This window comes from Dipodomys spectabilis, unplaced genomic scaffold, assembly GCF_019054845.1.
Source record: "Dipodomys spectabilis isolate Male_0828 unplaced genomic scaffold, ASM1905484v1 ptg000131l, whole genome shotgun sequence".
Taxonomy (NCBI): Eukaryota; Metazoa; Chordata; class Mammalia; order Rodentia; family Heteromyidae; genus Dipodomys; species Dipodomys spectabilis.
In genome coordinates, this window is record NW_024870808.1 from 1485451 (window position 1) to 1512859 (window position 27409).

At 38.2% G+C, this 27409-nt stretch overlaps 1 pseudogene; it reads right to left on the reverse strand.

The window, feature by feature from the left end:
• Positions 1 to 5709: 5709 nt before the first annotated feature.
• On the reverse strand, positions 5710 to 5806 carry LOC122116350 (annotated as a pseudogene).
• Positions 5807 to 27409: the final 21603 nt, after the last annotated feature.

Sequence of the window (27409 nt, forward strand, 5' to 3'; positions counted from 1 at the left end):
TTAAAATACTGCTCTAAGTACCCAAGTATTATTATTTGATGATACTATTAAAATACTTCAACTTCAGCAGAGAAGCCAAATGTTTAAAAACTGTTATAAAATAAAGTAATAAATCAGAATATATTAATATTAATAATAATCATAAGATGAATTTATAGTGGTAGTCAAATATGTAAGAAATGAGGCAATTTGCCATTCGTTTGCACTTAATACGTGAGAAAGAATTTTCTAGGTCTTTTTAAATATATAATAAATTTAATGAAGAAACTATTTTGTTACATCATATGATAATTAGATGAAGCTGATATTAGAGCAAAGAGCAGATTGTACTAAGTTTCTGGATGTTAAGGTATATACTTATTTTGGTTGTGGGAAATTGTGTTCAACTTGGGGTCTTGTTTTTGTTGGACTGGTGTCGTATAGGTGGTTAATTTTAGGATAGGGGTTCCCTTTCCACAAGAACATGCACCTGATCTGTCGTTTTAGCCTTCCCATTATCAATGGCATAAGAGTTGCACACCAACTTGTCTAGCTTCCTACCTTGGCTGGCCTGGATTCTGCAGTCCTTCCAATCTTAACCTGTAGATAGTGCAGGATGGTGGAAATGATCCAATGCACCCAGCTATAGATTGAGAAGGAAGTCTACAAAACTTTTGGCCTGGGTTCTGTTCTCAAGCCTCCTCAGTAGTTAAGAGTTCAGATAGGAGCCCCTGGTGCCAAGCAGTAAGAGTATTTCTTAAGGCAACTAGACATATATATGACTTAGGCATGTGAACAACTCAGGACAAGAATAAAAGAGCAGTGAAGCATAGAGGACAGGCCCAATTTTAACTAGCTACTTGGAGGATGAATAAGCTTAGCTAGCTTCTCTGGAGGCTGAGATATGAAGACCACTATTCAAAGCCAGTCCAATCATGAAAATACATGCGATTATCTCCAAAAAAACAGGAGTGGAACGATGGTTCAAGTGGTAAACCACTATCCTAGGTCACAGAAGCTTAGAGATGATGAATGAATGAGCACTTGCACATGCATGTGCGTGTATACACGTGCATGTGTACACACACACACACACATAAGTATTGCAATGCGAAGTTCTTTTTTTACCTTGCTGTACTCTATTTCCCTGTATTAGTTTACAAATTAACAAAATCAGCTAAGCACCTATTTACATAAACTCAGCATGTTTCTCTAAAGTCAACTCTCTTTTTGGAAGCATGCTTTTATTTGACCCAAATATAAACTATTCAGGAGTTTGATTCTTCTCCCTCAATTCTATAGAATTAGATGATTGTTTAGCTTCCTCCTAGCAAAATAATATTGTGAAATCCTGCATCAAGCAACGCATTTCTTTCACTGGAATGAAAGCCTCTTACAATTAATAATAGGTTTTTCTTCTCTTTGCTTACATCTGGAGTTTAATTATCTGCATATATTTCATGATCTGTCTGTATATGACAAAGACTGCTGCGAAAATAAAAAGGCCCTTCGCAGCATTTATCATTTATATACCATCCATAGATATGAAGGTGATTAAATAATATTGAAATTGCTTGGGAATAAATCATGTTCATCTTGACTATCGTGAAAAAGAAGAATTGGTTTCTCAGCACTTTAGGTAAGAACTTGATTGAAAGAAACAAAAGGAAAAGTGAGGAACAACTCAACACATACATTGAAATGAGACACAATAAAAAAATAAAAATAACCCAAGAAAACAAATTAATTCAGTACTCATGAACCTGCAGGAAATGCAATGACTTAAAAAAAAACATCAGCTATGACGAGCTTATGAAAATCCGTACTACCTGGGAGTCTACTGTTGTGAGGATAGAGGTTAAAGCCCAGACTGGACAGTAAGATCTGTACACATTGCCATGCACCTGTTATTCTAAATTTCAGGAAGAATAACATAACATGGACTGAACCCAAGGTCATACACAAGTATCTGAAAAATAATAAGGATAATTTAGGGTTGGGGACATGACAAAATGGTAAGAACACCCATTTAGGGTCATAAGACATTCAATTCAAACTCTAATATTTGGGTATTAAAGTAAAAATCTATTATTTTAAATAATTGGAAAAATTGTAAGATTTGAGTATTTGAGTGGAAAAATGAATGAGAGAATGAACCCATAGTGCAATCCTTTTAACTTAAGTGAAAATGTTTTATGGTACTTCAGAAAAAACAGAGTTACCTTGCAAATGAGCATGGTTGTGCATTTGGGTGATGGAAATACTTTACTTACACATGTTTAAATTAAATAGATGTTTATTTGGGTAGATTGTACTTCTTGAACTAAGAACCCGGATGATGTGGCTGAGATTTTTCTCTCAAGGCTACCACTCTACTACTTTGAGCCACAGTTCCAATTCTGATTTTCTGTTGGTTGTTTGGTGATAAGAGGCTCCTGGACATTCTTGCCCAGTATGGGTTCAAACCATAATCGTCAGATCTCAGCCTCCCGAGTAATCAGGATTCCAGGCATGAGACGTCGATAGTTTTAGTAATTTAGTAAATTGTACAGTTACTGAAGTTATACATTATCATTATAACCTGTGTAATATATGTATGTATGTATATATCAATGCATACAGATAGAAATATTTTAACATATTTTTGTATCTACAGTAGACTTATGAAATCATCCATTATAAAATTAAATGGAAACAAAAGTTAATAAGGAGCAAATCAAAGGAAATTATCACGTTTCTTGTTGTAGAATGGAATGCGAATTGCGAGAATCAGTTTGGGAAAACCGTCTCTACGTTAACAAAATGGATAAGAGCTATTAATTCCAATCCATCTATTTGCCCATGTTGTGCAACTTCACACATGAGTGTCAAAATCAAACCACACTTTTTGCCTTTGTTTTAAACTCACCTGTTATAATTTATGGGTTAGATGAAGTAATCAAATAAAGATTAAAATAATATTATGTGAGGCTATGAATTATAGCTGAAAATGATTTTAAATATGATAATAGCTAATTAAATTACATATTTTTTACTTTTACTCTGTCATGTCCCTCATTCCCACATTAGGAAAGTATATAGAAGGTTCTCACTTAATTATATGTCCAATTATGTAAAAAATGTATTGAAAGAATATGGGCACAGTGTGGCTTTAGCTTATTGAGACCTGTAGGGGGAAATGTGGTTTTGAGGACTTGCAATACATTGTGATGAAGATGAAGGGAGGGATATTCTTATTCTGGAAAACTATCTAGAGGATTGCTCCTATAAAGGTAATGATGAATTCTTCCAAAGGGTTACAAAAAATCACTTTCACAACCATGTTCACTGCTGCGCTATTCACCGTAGCCAAGTTACGGAAACAGCCCAGATGTCCTTTGGTGGAGTGATGGTTGGAGAAAGTGTGGCACATATACACAATTGGATTGCACCCATCCATTTGAAGACTGGTACATTATTTGCAACGAAATGGATAGATCTAAAAATATATTAAGTGAACTAAGTCAGAGCCAGACACACAAAGGTCCCATGCTCTGTCTCATATTTGGAAGATAGAAATTTATACAAGTTTACACAAAAATATTAACCAAAGCATGCTATTCGCAGATTATTATTTCAAAGGTTTAATTTCTTATGAAATTGAACTTTACTCCAACAAAATGAATACCAGGAAACTATCACTTGAAAGATATGAGGGGAAGTCAAAAGAAAGGAATAAAGAGAGTTATGGAGGAAGAGAGTGAAGGTATAATATTCAATTCAGATAGTATGAAACTAGAAAAAATTTAAAGTGGGGTGAAGTTTGGAAGGGTGTTGAAAAGCTATATAAAGATCCATTATACTTAAAAAACTGATTTGTTTAATGGAAATTCCTTTGTACAAGTATTTAAGATAATAAAAATATAATTAAAAACAATGGAGACATTTGATCTTAAATTCTATTTCCATCTCTTTTAAAAAATAAAATTATTTGCACTATAATTTGATCAGAGGGATGGATTTTGTGGCTAGCTAGATCATTGCACATCTGTCTCTCTCTTCCTCTCTCCCTTTCATGGTTCTCATAGATAATAAGATTGCTCCATAATTACCCTAATTTATTTTGCTTTTATATTTTTGGTTGCATCATTTCACTTTCTCCTCTGCCATTTCCCAATTCATTTACATAGAAAGCATTATTTCCTATTTTATCATTCCTAGAATAAGCTGCTCATGAAGACACCACTAGTCCTCATTTTCATTCTGTACCTTTGAATACGGAGGAAAATCTTTCCTCTGCTCTCTACCAATTCCCTACTCTCCAGTTAGAATAATTTAGAATAGTAAAAATGAAAAAAGAGAAAATAAATAATAGTTAAAAAAACAAATGCAGAAAATTCACCGGATTTTTCTGACCATTTCATCCAATGTGAACTATTGGGAAAATACATGGACAGCTCATTCTCACTGGCACTCAAAGTCTCTGGTTAGGCAATTGCTATGAAGTTAAAGAACAAGATGAAAAAGTGAGAAATGGTATCAGTTGCAAGAAAAAAATGGCGAAGGATTCAAGCAAATTTCTTCTTTGTTCTGTTGAAAATAACAGCCTTACTACAGTGCAGAGACGACTTTCCAAAAAGGCCACTCATGTGAATACTAGGGATGACGATGAGTATTACCCTTCTTCATCGAGAAGCCTACAGTGGACACTTAGACATTGTCCATGAGTTGGTGGCTCAAGGTAGATATTCCTGGAATAATTGTGAATGGCTGGACACCCCTGCACAGTACTTATACATGGAATTATACCACAGTGGCTTCTTTATTTCATCATGATACAGATAAAAAGCCCAAACTAAAGGCCTCTTGACCCCCTTGCATCTTGCTGCTGGGAGTAGATATAGCAAAGAATTTCTGGATCTCCTTCTGGTGAACCATTATTTCAAACCATGTCTGAAGCACAACTTGGAAGAAGCTGCATTTGATATTGCCAAAAGGATAAGTATGTATTACTACCTCTTTGAAGTTTTGGAAAGCCGTACAAATTGTTCTCCTAAGTCCTAATGATTCAGTTAAGTTTCTTAAATTTCAAAATTGCCAGTCCATCCTATGTGTCCATACAAAATATTTTCACAATACAAAGCAACAGCAATATCTTACTTTAAAAATTCATGGATTCCATGGTATTCTTCCAAGTGAATTGCCTGACTTTGATGTCAAAATATATTTGAGTTGTTTGTATACATCTATAATGATTTCTATAGAGTTTGTGATTTTTTAAATCATAAATAATTTTAACTTATCTGTTGAAATGAGTAATACAGAAAGTAAAGATATTTCTGGTGCATGTCTGAAAAAAGTATATTTAAAAATATTTAGTATTCTGTTTGTGTAATGTCCATAACCTATTTCATTCTCTCCTAGATATAATCCTTTGAATTCGACATTGTTTTATAATATATAGGTTCATTAATAAATGTGTCCTTTCAGATTGCATTCCATATAGAAACAGTTTAAGATTCCTTTAATTCCTAGGTCCTTAAAGAATTTTATTTCTTTAGGATAAAATGACAATGTTATCTTATTTCAAAAGTTTTATAAAGGTTATGCTATGTAAAGGAATTTGTAAAAAGTGAAGATTGAATGATGTCAAACTAACTTTTATTTCTATGAATTACATGTATTCTTACACTTGTATATTTGTAATCAACTTTTTAATAACTGTTTTTAATTTCTTGCATCAGAAGAATGAAAAATATTCAATACTTCACAAATTTTCGTATCATCCTTGTACAAGAGCCATGTAAATCTCTGTATTGTAATTTGGGTAGACGTGCTGCTGAAGCATGTAGTATCCTGGAAATTTAAGTAGTTAATGATGCAATCTTAAGACAGGCATATATCTTTGGTTGCCTATTTGTAAGAAGGAAACCTTATTGTTCCCAAAATTGCAGTTCATCTTATTTCTGTAAAATTCTGTGTATGGTGGAAAAAAACATATATTGTTTGTTCAATTGCTCACATTTGCAATTTTTTCAATGACTATTTTAAGTCTTTTTCATTTGAAATTGGATCATACTTTGCAGTCTTTATATCTAGGTCCAAAGATGATGGATTTTCAAGTATTTATTTATTAACTGATTTAGCTTTGTGAGATAATGGAGTCAAAATAAGCCTTGCTTAAAAGCTACTTCTAAACTTCTGCAGCTTAATATCTCCCAAATGAGGTCTTACTGGCACAAATGTCTTCCTGACCCTTTAACCTTGCTCCATGTAGGAACAGACCAACCAGAATCTTACCCTGACAGCATAGATTTTCTTATTGGAGCAAAACTAATCTGTTACAAGGGATCATAAAGAGACAAACAGTTCAGACAGTACTGTTCAGACTAGAAGGTATTTTTTCAAAATATAATTGTTTATTACACCATAACATTTCAAAAGATGCTAAAGCCAAGAAGGTGAAAAAATTGTTCATATGTATGATTACCTAATGTCTTGGCCTGTCTACCATCCAAGCAGGCAGGAACTTACACCACTGATTTTCTATCACCAAATATATTCCATAGCTCCAAAAGAAGTCCATATGTTTCTCCTCGTTATTAGGCCTTAAATTGGTAATGTTTTAATCACAGTGTTTCCTCTTGCCTCTAGGCTGTATATCTCGGAATGGTAAAGCTTTAGCTCTAATTCTACCAAACACTGAGTAGAGGTAATGGAATAATACTTTAAAACCGTTGCCTCTTGTGGCTCAGTGGTAGAGTGCTTGCCTTGCATGCCTGAGGCCCTGGGTTTGATTCCTCATCACCACATAAGCAGAAAGAAAAAAAAACTGTTGCCTTTGATACCCTTACCACAACAGAACAATGCCAAACATTTTCTAATATTATATATTATTATATATTTTATATTTATATGTGCTGATTTTATATTTCACACAGTGAATCTTATTAGAATTAATTGATAATTTGAAAAATTAATTGATATTTATTCCAATAAATAGATTGGAATATAAATAATCAGGATTAGAATATATATTAGAATATAAAAATTATCAATGCAATGTTTCGGTATAAACTTGTGATAACTTCTAAATGTTCTTGGTCTTCTGAATTCACATGGTAAAAAAAACAATGTTGTTTGCATCTAATCTATAAGGGATTTTACTTTGCTGCTCTGTTTATTGTTATAACTCGCTGGTCCCAAACTGTTTTTCTCCATGTTTCTGAAGCATTCCTACTGATTATACTCAAATTTTTCTGATATGATGTCTAAAAGCTATTATTCTTCTACAGGATCCACAGGTCTTAGGATCCCAGGTCCCAGTTATCCGCATCATCAGATAACTAAGGCAAGAGTTCTCACCTACGTCCATGCAACATGCCAACAGAAAGTAATTGAAGACCCATCTCAATTTCTCATTTTCTATATTTCAGGGCCCCAATTCCTTGAAATGCAGGAATTATCAGTAAGCAATTGGGAAATGCAAGGCAACTTAAAATGCAAGATGAAATCACAAAATGTGAAAGTACAGTAATTCAAATTTTAATTTTCAGATGACCATCATATATGATTGAACAAGACCACAAATGTCACTAGATCATTTGTAATACCCCTCTCCTAATGATTAATGAATAATTTCATTGCAGCATCAGCAGGCCAAAAAATAGTTCCTGGAACAATAGATCCATATTTGGTCTACCAATGCTAGGAATACTTGACACAGAGGTCAAATATAATTCAGAAAAACATTAATTGAGAAGATCCTTAGTGCTTCAAAACACTGGTACTTCAGTAAAACTTGGTTCTGTAGTATAAAAATGTTGTCATTGTCAAACAAATGATAACCTACATTTAATCTCCTGAAAGTATATTCCTTTTCAAATAAACTTTTAAAAATCACATTTGCCAAATAACACTTTACAAGTAGATGATATTTAGTGACATAAATAGTTTTTCAAGGGTAGGGAGCAAGTTACAATAGAGTTTATTTATTTACCCAGCACTAATGCCAAACAGGTTCATCCATTCATTAAAGTGTACAAATTATAACCCCCATCATTTGTTTTTTCAGTAGGTGACTTCAAAAATTTGTTAAATAGATCAGCCTCCCATATTTCAAACCAAAACATTAGCTAATAAAGTAAATTTCATCACATACTAAGGACATTTTAAAAAATCACAAATAGTTGCCTTATCATATGGTGTTTTGTTTTTCCTATCTGTCTAACATAGTAAGAAATATGACTTTAAGTCTTGAATACGGGTACTCATCAGAGATTTGACAAACATAAAATCTTTCTTCTACTTCTATCATATTCCTCTACAATAGTAAATTTTAGTTTTCTTCTTTTTCCAAAACTTATTGGTAGTAGAAAATATTATCTCATGTAAAATAAAATAACCACAAACCACAGTGCAAAGCCATTTATAAAACTGGTACTTAGGAATACATTCTAAGCATTTTTTAAACTTTCTGGTTGACTACAGTTCATTAAGCTCTTCCAATCATGGGGGCAGTTAAGATCAATGCTAAGGGTTTCGAGCATCTGTTGAGCATTCAGGGAGTGTAACCCATCTTCCTTGACAGCGGCCCGGTATTTTTGGGTCATGGGGGTACCATTGGTTAGGTCGTGCAGATGTTCGGTGGACGTTTTCAGGGAACATGAACTGGGGTTCAATTATAGGCTTGGCTGTCGTTGCCATGGTAGATGTGGGGCCTGTGAACACTGTTGTATTACAGGGGGAACAACGAGTTTTTGTTCTTGGGCAAAGTTGGATATCTCTGCCCAAGGATACAAAATTTTCTGAGGAGAATTCCCAGGCTTGCCTAAACAGCCAAAAGAAGTGATTGGGCAGGCTTCCTGTGACTGATAGTGTGGGGGAGGCGGTTGTACAAGAGTAGCTGGCTGGCCCCCTGGGTCACCTGTTAGTGGAAGTTGTTGGTTATCTGTGTTCTTGCTGGAATTGTTTGCTGTGTCACAAGAAAGATGGGAGTGCTAAAGCAGCTTCGCAATTTTCCTTTTGTTCTGTTTCTTCTTGCAGCGAGATGTTAAACGCTTGCAGAGTTTCCACTTCTTTCCCTGATAGACAGGCTTGAATAGCTATTACAATGGGGTAAAAGATTAGGGGCAGCTCAGAGCCGTCAAGGACTTCCTTTTTATGAAATGCCTGAAGGAGGAGGGTCCACCTGTCTGGATCCCAAATGGCCCCGGAGTCAATCCAGGGATACAATTCATTTACTATTTCCCATATTAATCTAGCTTCCTTTTGTAATACTTTTATCTGCCTACTCTGGAGCAGGGCAACAAATGCTTGTGATTGAGGCTCTCCTGCTGCTGGGGGAAGGTTGCCCATGGAGGCACTAATTTTGCACTAGACCCTCGACCGTCCATCTGCAGAAAGCGATCTAGCCACCCATTGGGCACCATTTGTAGGGCTAGATCTCCAGCAGGAGGTAAGTATGAACGACTCACACAAGGAACACACGTTGGGAGAACAGGCTTATGCAGGTCTTGTTTATTTCTGCACAAGGGGGGGATTATATAGCCCCAGCTTTCCCAACCTCCTGAGTCCTTCCCAGCCAATTACTTAGTGGGGAGTTGATGTAAGGCACTTGTGATGGGCACTGCTTGGTGACAGGCACTGATTGGTCTTCCCGGGCTTGTAGGGAGCATGGACAGCTCATGGCTGGCAAGCTAGGCAGACATGCCTGGGGGTCACGTCTCTATTAGCAGGAAGTGTGCTTCAACTGCTACTCTAGCTGACTCAACCAGATCTGACCGGCTCTACCCACACTACATCTTCATGGTTTTCCTTTTAAAACTCTTTTATTTGGATGTGGAATTTATTTTCATGTCTTCATTCAATCTGTTCTGCATTGTAGTGAGCTAAATAGCCTCCGTAAAATCACTTTAGGTAGCAAAAATATTAAGACAATGAATATCAAAAAGTTTGGCCTCCCTCCACTCCTGAAGTAAATATGCTTAGCTAGGGCTTCTAAGAATGAGTTTTCTCGCCTTTTCAATTTGCTCAATTATTTTCTGATCCCAAAACTTTTTGGCTTATTTAATAAGTGAAGTCCTCAATATTTCATGTTAATAAGGATATTACATATTGTAAGCTACTAAAAAATGTGAAATCATTGGTTTCAAGTATCCAATCAGATTTTTTTCTGTTGTTCAGTGCTTCAAGTGCAAAGACATTGTGGAAAGTATTAGAAACAGAAAAGTGTAAACCCAATACCTTCTTTCAATGTTGAGGGCACTTTCTCCCTAAATATTTGGACCCAAATTATCTTTTTCAGAGAATTACTGTTTGGTAATTAAAGTCAATTCACAAATTTTGATGTCTTTTTTTTTAAAGAACTTTGAATTTAAATTCCACTACAACCTTGTTTCACACAGTAAGAGTAGATTTCCTGGGTAAGGACAATTCTCAAGGGAGCCTACAGGATTTATAGAAAGGTTTCTGAGGTTTGTTTAGTGTGAAAATGAGCCATCTTCACCCACATTGCTTCCTCTCAGCAAAGTCTCCATGGATTACTTTGCATGAACGCCTATTTTCCCAGGCAAATTTAAAATTTCATAATAGGCAAAGTTGTTAAAAAATTTGAACAAATAAAAATTTACCTGTTATAATTTTAAAACTTTTGAAATTCTTTTATTAGAACTGCGATTCAGCAATCCTAACCCCACCTTTACCATGAAAAACAGTTAACATGTTGTTTTCATGATATAGTGTCCATGAAACTATTATTTTCCAGTGGCTTTGTTATGCGTATATAAAACCAGATAAGCTGATTCTGAGCAAAATGAACTCCAAGATATGAAAACGAGAATATTATTTGCGGTTGTTGTTTTTAATGTGCTATGTGATTTCTGTTTTCTTTGGGGTTTTTCCCCTGTGCTTTATTCCCTGCTGTATTTGATTTTGGTAGCCTGTGTATTGTGTATATATTTACGTTAATTAGAGAAGGGAAGAGGAACAAAAAAATGGTGAGACAAAGGACAAAGGCAAACCAATGCAATAGCAATACTCACAAGACAATATGTTGTAAATATACATTACAACTTGTGAGGAGTGTTGGGGTGAAGGAAAACTGAAGAAAATCAGGGAAGGAGTATCAAGTTTGCGAAGTTATTTATTCATTACCTTAAAATTGCTGTAACCCCACTGTACATCACTTTGACAATAAAATTAAATTTAAAAAATAAGCTGCATGAAATAAAATTTCACTGTATTGGTACAGTAAATATTATTCTTTATGTAGTACCTTTTTAAAAATCAGTACTGTTTGGCGTCTAATTTGAATTAACTATCCTTTTTAATCAGAGGACCATCAACTTGAATGCTATCTGACTAGACAATATTTTCACAATATACTTACCAATATTTTGAAAAAAGAATAAATATAGTACTTTCTCATACTAAAAGCGAAAACAATCTAATTCTATGGAATCCTATGACTTTTAAAAGTAAATAAGTTGTTAAGAAGACAGAATATATGTGTTCTTCAACATTCCAATGGCTAATAACTACTCATTTTCAAATTCAGAAGATTCCATACCTGAGAGATTCAAAACAGTACCGGCTTGCATGTTACGTAATTCTGCAATAGATGCATTTTCCATGGGGTGTTACAGATTGAGAGTCAACAGAAAAATAACCACATTCTGGTTGAGGGTAAAACTATGTACCATAGGTAATAATTCTTCAAGAGTAAGCAATTGTTTATCACAGTAAGCTATTTTTTTTATGACCACCAATCCCAATATTTATGACATAGAGTCATCCTAGTCCAACAGTTTTCAAATTTTAGGGTGCACCTCAAACTTCCCTTAATTCACATCATGAATAGCTTATCTCTATTGTGAAAAAAATACAACTCTGCTAATGTGATGCCATTCATGTTTTGGAAAGAACACCACAATAAACTGGGTTGCATCATTTCCCCCACACTGTTATTCTTGAGATGGGAACACTTGCAAATATTATTTATATTTATACTTTTTTAACTATCTTATAAATTCTGGATGCTAAGGTCAGAAGATTACAGTTCAAAGCCCATCCAGGCAGGAAGATTCCCTAGATTCTTATCGTATAAACTTATCAGCAAAAGTCAGACACAAGTGGCATTGAGGTTGAAGGGGGAGAGCACGAGCCTTGAGCATAAACAGGCTCAGACACAATGTCCAGGCCCAGAGTTCAATCCCTAGGACAAACCAATAAAACAAAAACAAAAATAAAAAGAAACCTCAAAACTAACATTTTTCTCATTGTATACAGTGGCAAATAATTAAGGAAATTGCTTCCTGTGTTACATACAGGTAGAAGAAAGTAGATGTCACATGATTATTCTCTTCATACCATGTTATAACAAAGACTCCAAAAATTGCTCTTATTCTAAATTTATAAATTAATATCATCAATTTTTGGCAACTCTGTCTACACCATTCACATTATCATTTTATACATTAATTATTGGAATTATCTATTAACTAAGTTCTAATTATAACTCTCTTGAAAGAATATTCTAGGCAAATAGAATGCAAAATCATTTGTGAATTTGTCAATTAAACCCTCTACTTAAAAAAGAAATTTTAGCATCCGATAGAATATAAAATTAAAAACAAAATCAAAATATTTATTTTAAATCTAAATTCTATTTTAGCAAGATCTTCAAAATCCTACATTAGACGAACTTTTCTATTTTTCTAGGCTTAAGTTGTTGTAATCCTACATCATTCCTTTGAGATACAACAGAATGATGATTATTTACTTTTTCAAATTTTGGATGGGAATCATGAGTCATTTTGCATCTAGGAATGATCTGTAATGAAGAGAGAATTTAAAACACAAGTGAGGATTAAGTATGAGTTGCATTTCAACAGAAAATTTGACTTCTCAAAACATAGTGACAAAATTAGCCCAAACATCCAGTTATGTATTCCTTTCTGGTTTGTTTTTTTTATTAAGACAAAATTATACTACCTGGTCCAGGGAAGGTATCACTATGTAATTCCACTCTCTAGTCTCCTGTCTTAATCTCAGTTCTAGAATTCTAGGCTTGTATCATATTGCCCTGCCATAGTTTCTTGGTTTATTTAATCTAGATACAGACTACCAATTCTGAACTTCTCCAGGGATATTATACACCATAGTGACTGTTCAGACTGCTTATCTACTATTTTCAAAGATGTTCTCACACTTGACACAGGATATGAATATTTTCAGATGCACTTGCGGGGTCTCTGATTCATTCCTCCATGGATGCGATCCCTATAATAATGATTAATTGACTCTCTTACTATGTCTGGACAGTACCTACGTAATATTCTCAAACTTTTTTGAAGGAAGTTCACTTGAAGACTTTCTAATATTAAAAATTATCCCTTGATTCGAGTCTTAATCAGGATATATATTCTGTTGTTTTCTAACTTTTCTACACATTCTGAGAGTTGTTTCATTTGTGTATTTGTGTGTGCACATATAAGTGCCTCTGTGTGTTTGTGTATGTTTGTATGCATGCATGCAAAAGCCTCAACCTCTTATTCGGCAATCTTGCTCATAACTGGTATTCCACCACCTGAGCCATTCTTCCAATCCAGCTTTTGGCTGCTTTATTATATGTACTGTTGGAAAGACTGTTCTGCCCAAGCTGGATGCAAACTGAACTTCCCAGACTCCTTTTCATTCTAAGGTTTTATTTCTCCAGGAGTATCAACTTTTAAACTACAAACATTTTTGTGACGGTAATGGCTAAGCTGTAGCCCAGATTTTTAACTCAAGAATTCTTTTTTTTTTTTTTTGTTTTGGTGGGGGGGGTCCGGTCATGGGGCCTGAACTCTGGGCTTGGGCGCTGTCCCTCAGCTCTTCATCTCAAGGCTAGCACTCTACCACTTGAGTCACAGCGCCACTTTTGGCTTTTTTCTTTTTTGCTTATGTGGTGCTGAGGAATCGAACCCAGGGCCTCATGCATGCAAGGCAACTGCTCTACCCCTGAGCCACTTTCCCAGCCCCTAACTCAAGAATTCTTATAAAGATAGATGAACACACACATTACTTATCCTCAGTTACACTGTTAGAAATGTGATCTAAGCTGGGTTGTGGTGAGATATGAGAACTGGGGTTCAAAGCCAGCCCAGGTATGAAAGTCCCAGAGACTCTTTTCTCCAATTAACTAAAAGTAAACTGGAAATGGCACTGTGGATAAAGTGGTAGAGCATTAGCCTTGAGCTGAATAGTAGAGAGACAGCTCGCAGGCCCAGAGTTCAAGTGCCAAGAACACTGCCCACAAAAAAATATACATATACAAGTGAAGAAAAAAAAAAGAAATGTGATCTTAGCCACCAGTTCATTGCTAATATAATCCCTGCTCTCACAAGATGGACATTTTTTTTTCAGTTAAATCCATGCTCATATATCTGACTTGCTTTAGGAACAATATTATTCTTCCATTCTACTTTCTACAAAATTGCATGATTAGCAAGCATGATTTAGAATGAGAGTGGCCTCATAATTCATGTTCCATGTAAGAGTCTTGCTTTCAGTATATCACTCCCATAAATCTACATACTGGACTTGGCTTTATTGTTTCAATGTTGTCTTATTTGTAGTTTGCTATATTGTATTGAAGCCTTATACTTAAACACAGAACTTCTCTTTCTCCTGTTATTGCTATTGATTCCCTTACTGTTAGCTCATGTACATTTGGGAAATTATGAACAGCACATACACTCACAAAAAGAATGTTCTGAGAACCTTCTTCCCATTTAAAATTCGCCTTAATTTACAGAGAACTTACAAAGTTTGAACTCAATGTACTCATGTATAATGTATTTATAAGCAATATAAATTTCATATTCTCTATTTACTGAGTTGTCTCTGAAACACGTGTTACCTCAGGTCCAAAGGTGTCCTAGTGTTATTTCAGTGAAGCCAGAAAGCATTCATAATATTTCAAGCAGCACCATAGATTGTTACTGGAAGTAACTTTTACTGGATGTGGAAAATGACCCCAGGAGAGGAATGGAACATAGAGGATTAACAAAGTTCAAGTTACCTTGTGCTTTCCTTTTTACTGTACAAGAAAAGTATCCCAAGTCCCTGGCTTTTCCGAGTGTGTTCTTTACTCATATAAAATTTTTCTGTAAACTTCTAGTTGAGAGTATTACAAAAGGAAATAATGTACCATTTGACGACCAGCATAGAACAAAAGGAAATAACGTTGTTTTAAAAGTGTTCTCCTGCAAAGGAACAAAGAGGTTTTAAAGTGTCATATGGATGGACATTTCACCCCTGAGATGATTCTCTTGATGCAAGAGTCAGTTATCAATTCCTTTGGTCTGGTCCTGAGTTCTCCAGAGCAGTAAGGATTCCAAAAAAGCAGGATCCAGTGAGTATGATCAGCAAAAGGAGCCTCTTTTCAGACCAGTACTCTTTTAAGGAAGGTCCCAAAGAAATATCTGGGATTTTTGTTTGCTTGTTTGTTTAGTTTGTACTGGTTCTGGGGCTTGAATCCAGAGCCTGGATCCTGTCCCTGAACAGTTGTCTTTCCTGCCCACCTGCCCCCAAAGCTAGTACTCTACTGCTTGAGCCAAAACTCCACTTCTGGTTTTTTGGTGTTCAATTTACTATAAGAGTTGGACAGACTCTCCTGCCTGGTTCGGCTTTGAATTAAGATAATAAGAAAGCTAAGTGACATCAACTGTATAGACTTCTCTTTTGGAACAAGAAATGTTAGATGAAGTTTATTGTAAAGCTAATATATGACAATTTTTAAAGGAAGAGAATATGTCTAGCAAAGAAGCCATAACTTAAATAACTCAGCAAAAATAGGTGCACTGAATCATTTTGAAATTATTTTTTCTGCTTGGGAAGATTACTGATCTTGTCCGTCCTTTTGGGAAACTTAAAGTAATATTTGCACTTTTTGTTGGTTGTGGGGCTTGAACTCTGATCCTGGGGGCACTCCCTCAGCTCTGCAGCTCAATTTGAGCGCTCTACCGCTTACGCTACAGCACCACTTCCGGGTTTCTGGTGGTTAATTGAAGATAATGGTCTCATGGACATTCCTGACCAGGCTGGCTTTGAACCACAATCCTCTGGTCTCAACCTCCTGAGTAGCTAGGATTACAGGCGTGAACCACCAGCACCCAGCTCATATTTGCGCTTATGTGCACTGAATGACACTATGTAGACAAATAATGGAAATTTAAATCAAATGATGGCATTGCAGCTTTTCAGAAAATGTGAGGTAGCAATAAATATATCCTCTTTTCCATGTTGTTTCATTAATGACTCATGAGCTATTGGACCCTTACATTAGCATCCTCTGCCATCTTTGTAGTTGTATTTAGTATCAGGAAATGTTCATAGAGGAATATAGAAGACAGATTTTTAGAAAACAAAAAAGATAAGGTATGAAAGAACAGCACAGAAGGAGATACATTTATTACACAGAAATTAAAAAGTAGCCTAAGAGATTTAGAATGCTAAAGGCAATATGGAATAAGACTAGTTGATAACTATTTCTGCAATAATCAAAAATGGTTCTCTAAAACAATTTCTGGTATACCTTATTTACTGTCATTTGTTCATTAACTCTGGAATTATTCCTTCTCTTCTGTCACTACTGTTAATTTGTCTCTGCCGTTTTGATGACATGAATGACCAAAAATATTTCCAAATCTCACTTAGACTACCCCTCTCATTGTGGTTAGCAGTGTCCATTCAAAAACCTGGAAACTCTGAATTTCCAGAATTAATCTTCACCTGACTTGTAAGCACATTCAAGCCATTAATTGCTGTGACCTAATGAACAAAACTTTTTTTACAACACAATATCCTAATATAAGTAAAGTACATGAATCAGGGACTATAGTCAGGTGTCAGTGTGACAGACCAGCTCGGCCAGAGCACTGGGACCGATGGGACAGGGATCTCGGGATAGGTGGGCAAGGAGTCGGCGAAGTGACAAACAGACACAGACTCAAAAGTGTTGCAGCTGAGTGTATCTTTATTGAGGAGAATTAACATTTTTATACAGTGTGTGATTGCGACATAGATTCTTTGTTTATTTAAGCACGTAATCAATTTTTTTTAAAGGCAAAGCATTGATGAATTACATGAAAATTGATGACTATCCCACCAACAGTTTAAGCTAAGTGATGTGAAACAAGTCTAGCATATTGTTTAATAGAATGTGTCATCTATTCAGCCTTTTTATGTTTAATAATTAAGAAACCTAAGGCAGGGATGTACTTATATTGTACTCTTTTTATTTTTATTTTTATCCAACAATTTTCATCTTTATAAGCTCCTGTATAAGGAAATGGTTCTTTGGTTGGTTATATTTTGTGTGAAACCACCATCTATTCCCTATAATGTAAGTTGGACTAAACTTAATATTAACTGTTGGGAGAATCTTTCTTTTTCTTTTATAAACAGAGGTCCCTTTTTTTTAGAACTCTCTGAACTACTGGGATAACTCTTTCTAACTTAGTTTAATTCATTGATTTTGTCTGTTGGACATATCTGGAAATTTTAAGTCTATATATTTACTATGCGTGAGCTGCAAAACCGCTTATGAAGTTGTAGGAGTTTCTGGAGGCAACTTAACATCAGATGATAGATTGATTGGGGCATTGCCCACATTTAAACTTTGGTCTTAGTCTTTGTCACTTAGAGAAGCCATCTCTATTGGACTGGAAAGATACAACATGCTCTGTTCGCGGATCAGTAGAAAAATAGCCGAAACGAGAATAAAGGCAACGAATGTACAGCCAAGAAGAATATAGTAAAAATAAAGGTAGAGGCTATAAAGGTGCAGCGAAGTGTATGGGAAGCCTTGAACCAACACCCCCTCCCTGCAGGCATGCTTCCTTGAAGCTCTTTGTCTAACGTGATCTCTCACGCAGACTCCGCAGAAGGTGGCATGGCACTAACTGGCCACAGAAAGATGTACACTCAGCTGGAGATACCAGGAACCACTGGAAGAGCAGAAACTTAAGCGTTTGACTTTGTTTCTCTGGCCAGAGACTATTCATTGAATTTGCAGCCCCTTATTCTGTTGCCGATGTCAAATAAGAAGCCATCTATCCACCACAGGCAGCTTTATTAGATGTTCAAATTGGTTATGGAAGTGCCCCGCTCACCTACGCCAGCCTCTCTTTGCAGAACCCAGCTAAGGACTCTTTGCAGACACATCCTCATGGCTGTTTTGCCTGCTGTGATTTCTGCTTCTTTCCAAATGCTTGCTTCAGCAGCTTCCCCTCCATTGTGCCTGTGCCTCTCGGACTGGGTTCCCACGGTGTTTGGATATTGAGCTGCTTGTTAGAGGAGGAAACAAGGGTTGTTGTGTACATTGGCAGGCCTGAACTGGCCTGGAGGCAGGACAGATGCTCTCCCAGGTGGGACTTGTCAGGGCACAGGGCAGGCATCCTGCCACTGGGCCCTGGGTAAGTGTGGTGAGCAGCAGTCACACTGGAACTTCTCTTTCTCAGAGAACAACCGGTTAAGTCTAACCAGATTGTCTTCTCTAGGGAATCCGGTTCTTCACCAACTCATGGGGGATGCCTGGGGCTTGAGTCTATGCCAGGCTCCACTCCTGTCCAGAAACTTTCATTCCAGAAGTTTCAACCAAGTGTATGTGCCATGACATGTCAGTATGGAGAAGCAATTTTATATTCCAAGTATGGGTTCCTTATTTTGTATTTATTAAATAATTTTTTTTGCGTTTGTTTTGTTTTGGTTTGTTTTGGTTTTTTCTAGTCAAGGGGCTTAAACTCAGGGCTAGGGAATAATTCCTGAATTTTTTTTTGCTCAAGTCTATCACTCTACCACTTGAGGCACAGCACCATTTCCAGTGTTTTTTCTTTTTATGTGGTACTGAGGAATTGAACTCAGGGTTTCATGCATGCAAGGCAATCACCATATCATGAAGCCACATTCCCAGAACCCTAAATGACTTTCTTAAGTTGACATTACATTTTCCTTCCATAACTATGTACCATAATATTGGCCACATGCTAGAAAATGATGTAGAAAGAATACAATAAAATAAATGCAGTATGGCTAGATGGACAATGAATAACCCTCACAGTCTAGCAAGGGCAAAGAGGGCTTACCTCATGGAGATGTATCAACACGCTGAGTGAGACAGCTCCTGACCCACAGCCCACCTCCAGAATGAGTAGGCCATCTTGGCTTCCAGCCACCTGGGGATGTTGGGCCACCTCCTACAGCACGGATTCAACCAGTTCCTGAGAGAGAGAGAGAGAGAGAGAAAACCAGAATTACAGTTAAATCCAGTGCCAGTGGCTTAGAACTCTAATTCTAACTAAACAGGAGGCTGAGATATGAGGATCATGGTTCATAGAAAACCCAGGCAGGAACGTCTGTGAGAATCTTATCTCCAAAGAACCACCATAAAACTGGAAGGGGCACTGTGGGCTCAAGTGATAGAGTGCTAACCTTGAGCTGAGGAGCTCTAGAACAGTGCACAATCCTAGAGTTCAAGACCCACTACTGAAAAGAAGTGGACTTCCCACCACAAGAAGTAGACTGAATAGCACCCATTGTCCTAGGGATCATGGTAGAGAAGTTAGGCCGAGCTTCCTGTGAACTTGAGGTCATAAGTAGGTCACCTGGCTTCTCTGTGCCTCGGTTTCCCCAGCTGCAAAACTGAACAGGTAATAATGAAAGAGAGCCATGTTTAGGTTCATAATCCCACACCTGTTACACTATTAATAACAGGCCACACCTGAGCCCTTTCTGGTATCTTCCAGTCATATGCTCACAGAATTGCCAAAACCTTATCTGAAGGCCGCTCCCTCTCTGCCTAGCCATTCTCCAGAGATCTCTCTGTATAAATCCCTTGTTTCCTCACAACTGTCCTGTGAGGAGAATGAGGTTCAATGTCTGAGGCTCTACAAAGAACTTCACGTGTGGTCAAGAATCCAGTGCTGTGGACTGAGTTTGGGATAATTCATCTAAACCAATGACTGAGCATGGTGCCACATGTCTACCATCCCAACTAGAGAGGACCAGGCCCGGTGGAGCATATCTTTCACAGGAGGACTGTGATCCAGCCCAGCCTGAGCATATATTTAGTGTCTATCTCAGAAATGCTCAAGACAGAAAGGTGGCTCCTCAGAGGGGTGTTTGACCCCGGTTGAATTGGTGTTGGGGCGGCCACTCACCTGCTGAGAGAAGCTGTTGGCAGCTCCTCCAAGTGCGGCAGCAGCGATGGCAGCAGCATTGCGGACACATAGGCCCAGAGCAGAAGACTAGGGGCAGGGACCAGTTCGGGGATTTAGGCCTGCTGGCAGCATGCCATTGCCTGAGGTTTGAAACCTGACACCACATGAACAGAAGGAAGGGGCCAGGTTGGGGTGGGAGCATCAATTTCCTACTATACTCCAAAGTCACCTCAAGTCTCTTCCTCACCACCACTCAGCCACCTCTACATTCCTCAACTACTGGTAGTGGTGTAAACTAACAGAGAGAATCCCAGTGCTACCTGGCAGCATGGAATGTGGATGTGGCCAGCATTCTTGTATCCCATTGGTCAGAAAGGAGCATGAAAGAATGGGGGTGTGGCCAGAATCCTGTGAAGCAAGTAGAATGGGTGAGTATCAACAGGCCATCCTGGGGCAATTTGAGCTGACAGGATGTTCCCAAGACCTGAGAACGAGCCCTAGGGCTTAACAAAATAAGAACAGATTGACATGCAGATGGCAGTATGCTATTAAATATCTTTATAGAGTTCCAGAGATGTCTATACATTACTCAGTTATATAGACTATATTCCTACCAATTCCTGAATATTCATTATGTGTCCATGTAATTAATGTTATTGTTTAAGTCCTTAAACTATTAATGAAAGCAGTCAGTGTCCTGAAATTATTGTGTTCCTGTAAGTAATAATATTCTTTTAATGCTTCATAAATATTAAATAAAATCAACCAGCCTTCTGAAATGATGCTGTTTAATTTTATAGGATCATCATTCACTATCAACTCATTCAACTGTGACATTGACAAAATTCCAGTAATATTGCTTTGGATGGGAACCAGTTTCTTAGTATCTCATGCCACTGGTTGGTGTCAGGACCAGGATTTGAAATGAGGACCTATGTTGCCACATGGGCCTATGGCTTCCATGATAATCTGTCAGCCTTCAGCAATGGAAGGTGAAGTACCCTTGGCAACAGTGTCATTCAGACCGAGAAGGGTCATTGCAAAGGAAGAAAACATAAAAGGCATTGATTTCCCTGCAATACCTGGGGTTCTAGGATCACAGGAGCACCTGCGTGTCCAGTGGCTTTACCCCATCCTAGGGTGATCGAAGCTGAGGCAGACTTGCCATGACCTGAGTTCAAGCCCCATGCTGAGAAAAAAAAATTAGCTCCCTGGCTTGCAATTCACAGTTTATTCTTACAGGCTTTGGATTTCAACTCAGGATCTGGGTAAATCTGCAGCAATGTGGATAAAGGGGAAGATCACCTTACATGAAGATAAAAAAGTCATGCCTGTTCACTAGTCCTGAATTCAAGACCCAGCCCTGGAAAACATACTGTTTATATATATTGTAAACATAAGATTTATACATACCTATAGATGTTCAGTCCATACATGTTTGGTGTGGTTGTTCCTTGTATTTTTTGTTTTATTCATTTATTTACCATTGATTTTACTATGATGAAACCCATTCTGTTTATTACATTGATGACAACTTATCACAGAACATCTAGATTTGTAGAAATGTTCTCCATCATGCCTAACCCTCAGAACTCACAGAGAAAAGGAAAAAAAGTTTCACAATGTCCTTTTTACTCCACGATCCACTTGTTGGTAGTGCTGGGATCTGAACTCAGGGCAGAGCAAAACCAATTGGCCAATCAGTCAAGATAATCATATGAACCAATGAGCAACTAAGGAGTGTGGCTATTCCCAGAATCTGACATTGATTCCCAGGATGGTCCACTATAGTCATAAATTCATAATTTAAACATAGGATCTATATTGACATACATGTATGGACAGCATCTTGTGTTCAGTGCAAATGTTCTCCTTATTTTGTCTCTAAATCATGGAGGTATTGTGTATTTTAATAAGTATGGTGACAGGTATACCTGTGCTGACATGAATGACAACATGTTCCGATGGTTACATTGTTGTTTATGCATTCTCCATCGTATTTGAGACCCAGGACTTTCATAGGAGAGGATAAAAGGCACAACGACTGGCTTCTGACATCAGGATGGAATTTTGTCAGTGTTGGGATTTGAGCTCAGGACTGGGTAACTCTGTTGCACTGTGGGGGACAGGGAAGCTCACCATCTTTGAAGACTAGAATGGCAGGCCTGGTTTAGGGCTTGATTTGAAACCCCAGCACTGGACAAAATAGCAAGCCCACCATTTTTAAACATAGAATTTCTCATTACCTAGAGGTGTGGTATGCATCTTGCATTCAGTGTAGTTATTCGTTCTATTTTGTCTTATTCATGGATGTATTGTGTATTTTATTGCACATGGGGTGACAGATATAACTCTGCTGACATGGATGACAACCTATTCCCATAGCTAAGAGTTGCCTATATAGCATTCTCCATCCTCAATGAGACCCAGGACATTCTCAGGACAGGAAAACATGTGCCAACATAGGCTTCTCACATCAGAATGAATCTTTTGGTAGTGCAGGAATTTGAACTCAAAGCCTAGCAGGCACAATTGGCGAATGGGTCATGGTGAGCCCACCAGGCTGTGAGCCACTAAGGAACTAGGCCATTCCTGGGACCTGAGATGGAGCCCTGGTGGGGGCCAATATAGACATAAATTCATAATTAAATAGAGCATCTGTATTACCTAACATGGGTGGGTGGCATCTTGGGTTTGGTGTAGTCATTCTCTTTGTTTTGTGTCTTATTTATTGATGTATTGTGTATTTCCTTGAGTATAGGATGACAGATATAACTGTGGTCAACTGGATGACAACCTATTCCCATGAGTATAGAGTTGTGTATACATTCTCATTCCTAGTTGAGACCCAGAACTTGCACAGTACAAGAAAACAGGTGCAACGACTGGCTTCTCACATCAGTGTGAATTTTTGGCAGTGCTGGTATTCGAACTTTGGGCCTAGAAGGCCCAACTGCCCAATGGGTCCACGTGATCACACCAGACTGTGAGCCACTAAGGAGCTGGGCCATTCCCAGGAACTGAGATCGAGCCCCAGGGAGGCCAAAATAGTCCTCAATGATCATTTAAACATGGGATGTATATTCACATCCGTGTTTGGACTTCATCGTGCATTGAGTGTAGTTATTCTCTTTATTTTGTATGCTATTCATGGGTGTATTGTGTATTTTCTTGAGTATATGATGACAGGTATAACTGGGCTGACATGGTTAATACCATATTCCCATGGCCACAGAGTGGCCCAAGCATTCTCCATCATAGCTGAGATCCAGGTCTTCTTGCACAGGAAAAAAAAAAAAAAAAAACAGGTGCAACAATTGACTTCTGACATCAAGATGAATCTTTTGGCAGGGCGGGCAATCTGAACTCGGGACCTAGCAGAACCACTTGGCGAATGGGTCCAATTGAGCACACCAGCCTTTGACCCACGAAAGAGCTAGGCCGTTCCAAGGACCTGCTATTGAGCCCCCGACCCAGCGGGTAGAGCGGGGATCACAACAGTCATCCATTCATAAGGTGAAAGTAGTATGCAAATAAGTACACATTTGAATAGAGTAGGAGAGATGGTAATCTGTGGTGGAATCCAATCTGTGGACTACCGATTCTTGGATCTTTCCTAATGCCTCCATTTCATGATTGTGATGATTATTGTCGTGCTTCATCAACTGTTCTTTACAAATAATCGATACCCCATGAGTCTTGCCTATCATTTCCTACTTGCATTATGCACGAACTACTCATTCAAGGATGAGATCGATCACATTCCATGACTCATCCCAGGTCCACAAACGAGTATCTCAGGATCTCCCGCCATTCCCTCCTCGTAGGGAGGCTGAATTCAAGCTTCAGGCCTGGAAAAGATACTCCTTATATACTTTGTTTTTTGGTCCACTCGTGGGCCTGAACTCTGGGCCTGGGCCCTGTCCCTCAGCTCTTCACCTCAAGGCTAGTGCTCTACCATTTGAGCCACCTTCCCAGCCCTCCTTATATATATTTAAAAGATAAGATTTATACTTCTGGAAAGATGTTCAGTCCATATTGTGTTTGATGTGGTTATTTATTTTATTTCTTGTTTCATTCATTTATTTAAAATTTATTTTATTGACTCTGATGACACCTATACCATTTATTATATTGTTTACATCCTATCACATAACATCCAGATGTTAGATGTGTTCTCCATCATGCCTGGCAATGCCAGGATCTGAACTTTGTGCCTAGCAGGCCCAATTCATGATTGGGTGAGATTGAGCATGGCAGCCTCTAGCCAATGAAGATGTCAGGTGGTTCCCAGGCTCTGAGATCGACCCCCAGGTTTGGCCCAAACAGCGATACATGGATAGGCAGACGGAGGTATACAAATAAATATATATTGGTAAAGAATTCCATAGCCGTTTCTCTATGATAGAAGGACACCTACTATGTTTCTACCAACTCTTAGGTATTTATTAAACCGCCATTGAAGGATTATTATTCTTTTCACGATTAATAAATTATTAATTAAGATCAATCAGCATTCTAGGATTATTGCATCCAATTTTAGAGTAGACCGATGCTTAAACTACTTTTTCAATCGGTATTCCTATGCATAGGTATGAGTCTCTTGTGATCTCCTGCTATTCGTGTCAGGACTGGGATTTGAACCCAGGGTCTATGTTGACAGGTTGGCCTATGGCCTCATTGATAGCCCACCAAACACCAGCAATGGCAGGACAGGTCCACTTTGCAGGTTTGCCATTCAGACCCAGGATGGTCACTGTGCAAAGAAAAAAAATCGTAAAACCCCAGCTCTCTGCAGCTCACCACTTTTTGTGCTTTCCAAATTTTTTTTTCTTCCTGAAAGTCCTCTTGGCCCAGGATCTCATGACTGGCTATGGCTCCAATGAGTGCACCCCACCCAAGCGAGATCCAAGCTGAAGCAGAGTTTCCATGACCTGAGTTCAAGCCCCATGGTTGGCCAAAAAAAAGAAAAAAGAACATATAAACATTAACTATTTAACTATATTTTAAAAAATGAAGCTCCCTGTTTTGGAATTTTTGCCAGTTTTCTTTCCTAGCCTGGGATTTGAACTCAGGGTCTTGGTAAATCTGTAGCAATGTGAGAAAAGAGTTCCATTACTTGAGTTCAAACCCCATGCCAACCAAAAATGAAAAACTAAGTCACTGACCTCGGCACGGGGAGGTAGTTGTGGAGATGGGAGGGAAGGGATGGTAGGGGAAAAACACTGGAGGAGTAAACAATGCTCAATAGGAAATGTACTCATTACCTTGCTCCTGGAACTGTAACCCCTCTGTAGAACATTTTTACAATAAAAAATGTACAAAAAAAGAGAAACAATGTAGTTCACAGAGAAGCACTTTGCAGGTAATGGAAGGATGTTTGAATAGCTGTACAAAACTCTACACTGCTTTTTTTAATGTTCAGTATGGAACTGAATAAACATAGCTGCTTCCATTTAAAAAATTAAGTCACTCTCTTGGAACTGGGGCCAGTATTTCTGCCATTGCTAGTTTTTGAGCTCACCGTCCAGATAACTCTTTTGCACCATGGCTGAATGCGAAGCTCATTGTCCATGAGGAAAAGAAATTCAGGATAGAGTTCCCAAGGCCTGAATGAAGGCCCTGCAATGGAAGAAATATTTCTATAAATGTGTAATACATGACATATATATGCATGTTAATTTCCTATTATGATTTTTATTATTGATTTTGTATTATATTTTTCTTTGATTCATGTATTGATTATTGTATTTAGTATTGTTATACACATATTATATTTTGCACATCTATTATAAAATTATACACAATAATTTAGGGCATTGACTCATTTTAATTAACATTTTATTAAGTGTTGAAACATGATACATAATTAAATGGAAGCATTTGTCACAGTCTTCACATGTTTAGAATCTCTCCAAAGTATGAGCTTTGAGTTCAAGCCCCAAGACTGGCAAAAAAAATTGAGCCTGGTGAGACATATTCTTCTGGGACTCAGAGGAGGGCCGAGGTTATACGTAAGAGGTAGAGGGCAGGTGCTGGTGGCTCACCCCTGTAATCTACTCAGGAGTCTGAGATCTGAGGATCCCAATTGCAAGCAGGAAAATCAATATGAGACACTTTTCTCCAATTAAAAACCCAAAGAGCCGGAAGTAGAGCTGTGGTTCAAGTAGTAGAGTGCTAGCCTGGAGCACAAAACCTCAGGGATAGGATGGCATCTAGGCCTGAATTCAAACCCCAGGACTGGCACACACACACATACTCTCACACACACACACACACACACACACACACACACACACACACGCACACACACACACCAATATAGAGCATTTGCCAGTCAGCCTGCACAAGTTCCATTTCTAACAAACCAATATTAAAAAAAAATAAAGATGGAGAAGGGAAGGAAAGATTTGCTCCAGGAAGTGATATAGCCAGTGCCAAAATTCCACAGTAGTTCTAATATGTGGGTACAAGACAGAGCGCCTCAGGCAGAAGGCAAAGCATGGGCATAGGTCCTGAGGTGTGCTGCAGAGCAGGTGGTGTGAGTGGTATGAAGGTTCTATGGCTTCAGCAAAGGCAGGCAGGAAATTCAAGGCTGGGTCATCCAGGTCAAAACTAATGCCCCAACACAATGAGGTACTGGCTATACCAATCTCTCATCCCCCAGTTTCCCTGACCCTGGAATCTAAAGTATATGCCTGTGTATTCTGGGCATCCAGAATTGTCTAGAAGGACCTGAGAGGCCCAGCTGGGGCCAGAAGATAGACTTGCCTACAATAAGGTACGTTGACATTTCCTAGACATCGAACAATACATCTACATCCATGCCACCTTGGCCTCACCTCTCATGTAGCCCCAGATTATCCTTGTTTGGGGGGCCTTCAGTCAGCTATCAATGTCTAGCTGGCCAGAGCCACTGGCATCCACCCTTCCTCCACACCACTACCAGCCTGCTGGGAGTGGGACATGCAGCCAGGGGTCCAGTTGAGAAAAGGACAGGACACAGCATGACTGACCCTGCCCCCCCCCCAGAGGCAGGAGAGAACATATGCTAGCCAGAACTGAGGACGCAGAATCCCCTGGATGAGGACAAAGTTATGGACACCCGGACTTGGGTCCCAAGGAAAACCTGGAATATGCATTCAGGTCTCTGGCAATTTAGGACTCATGGTAGACCATGACTAAAGACAGGGTTGCTATTGAGGAAGGGCACCATCCAAGGTCAGGAAGAGGGAGACAAGCATCCA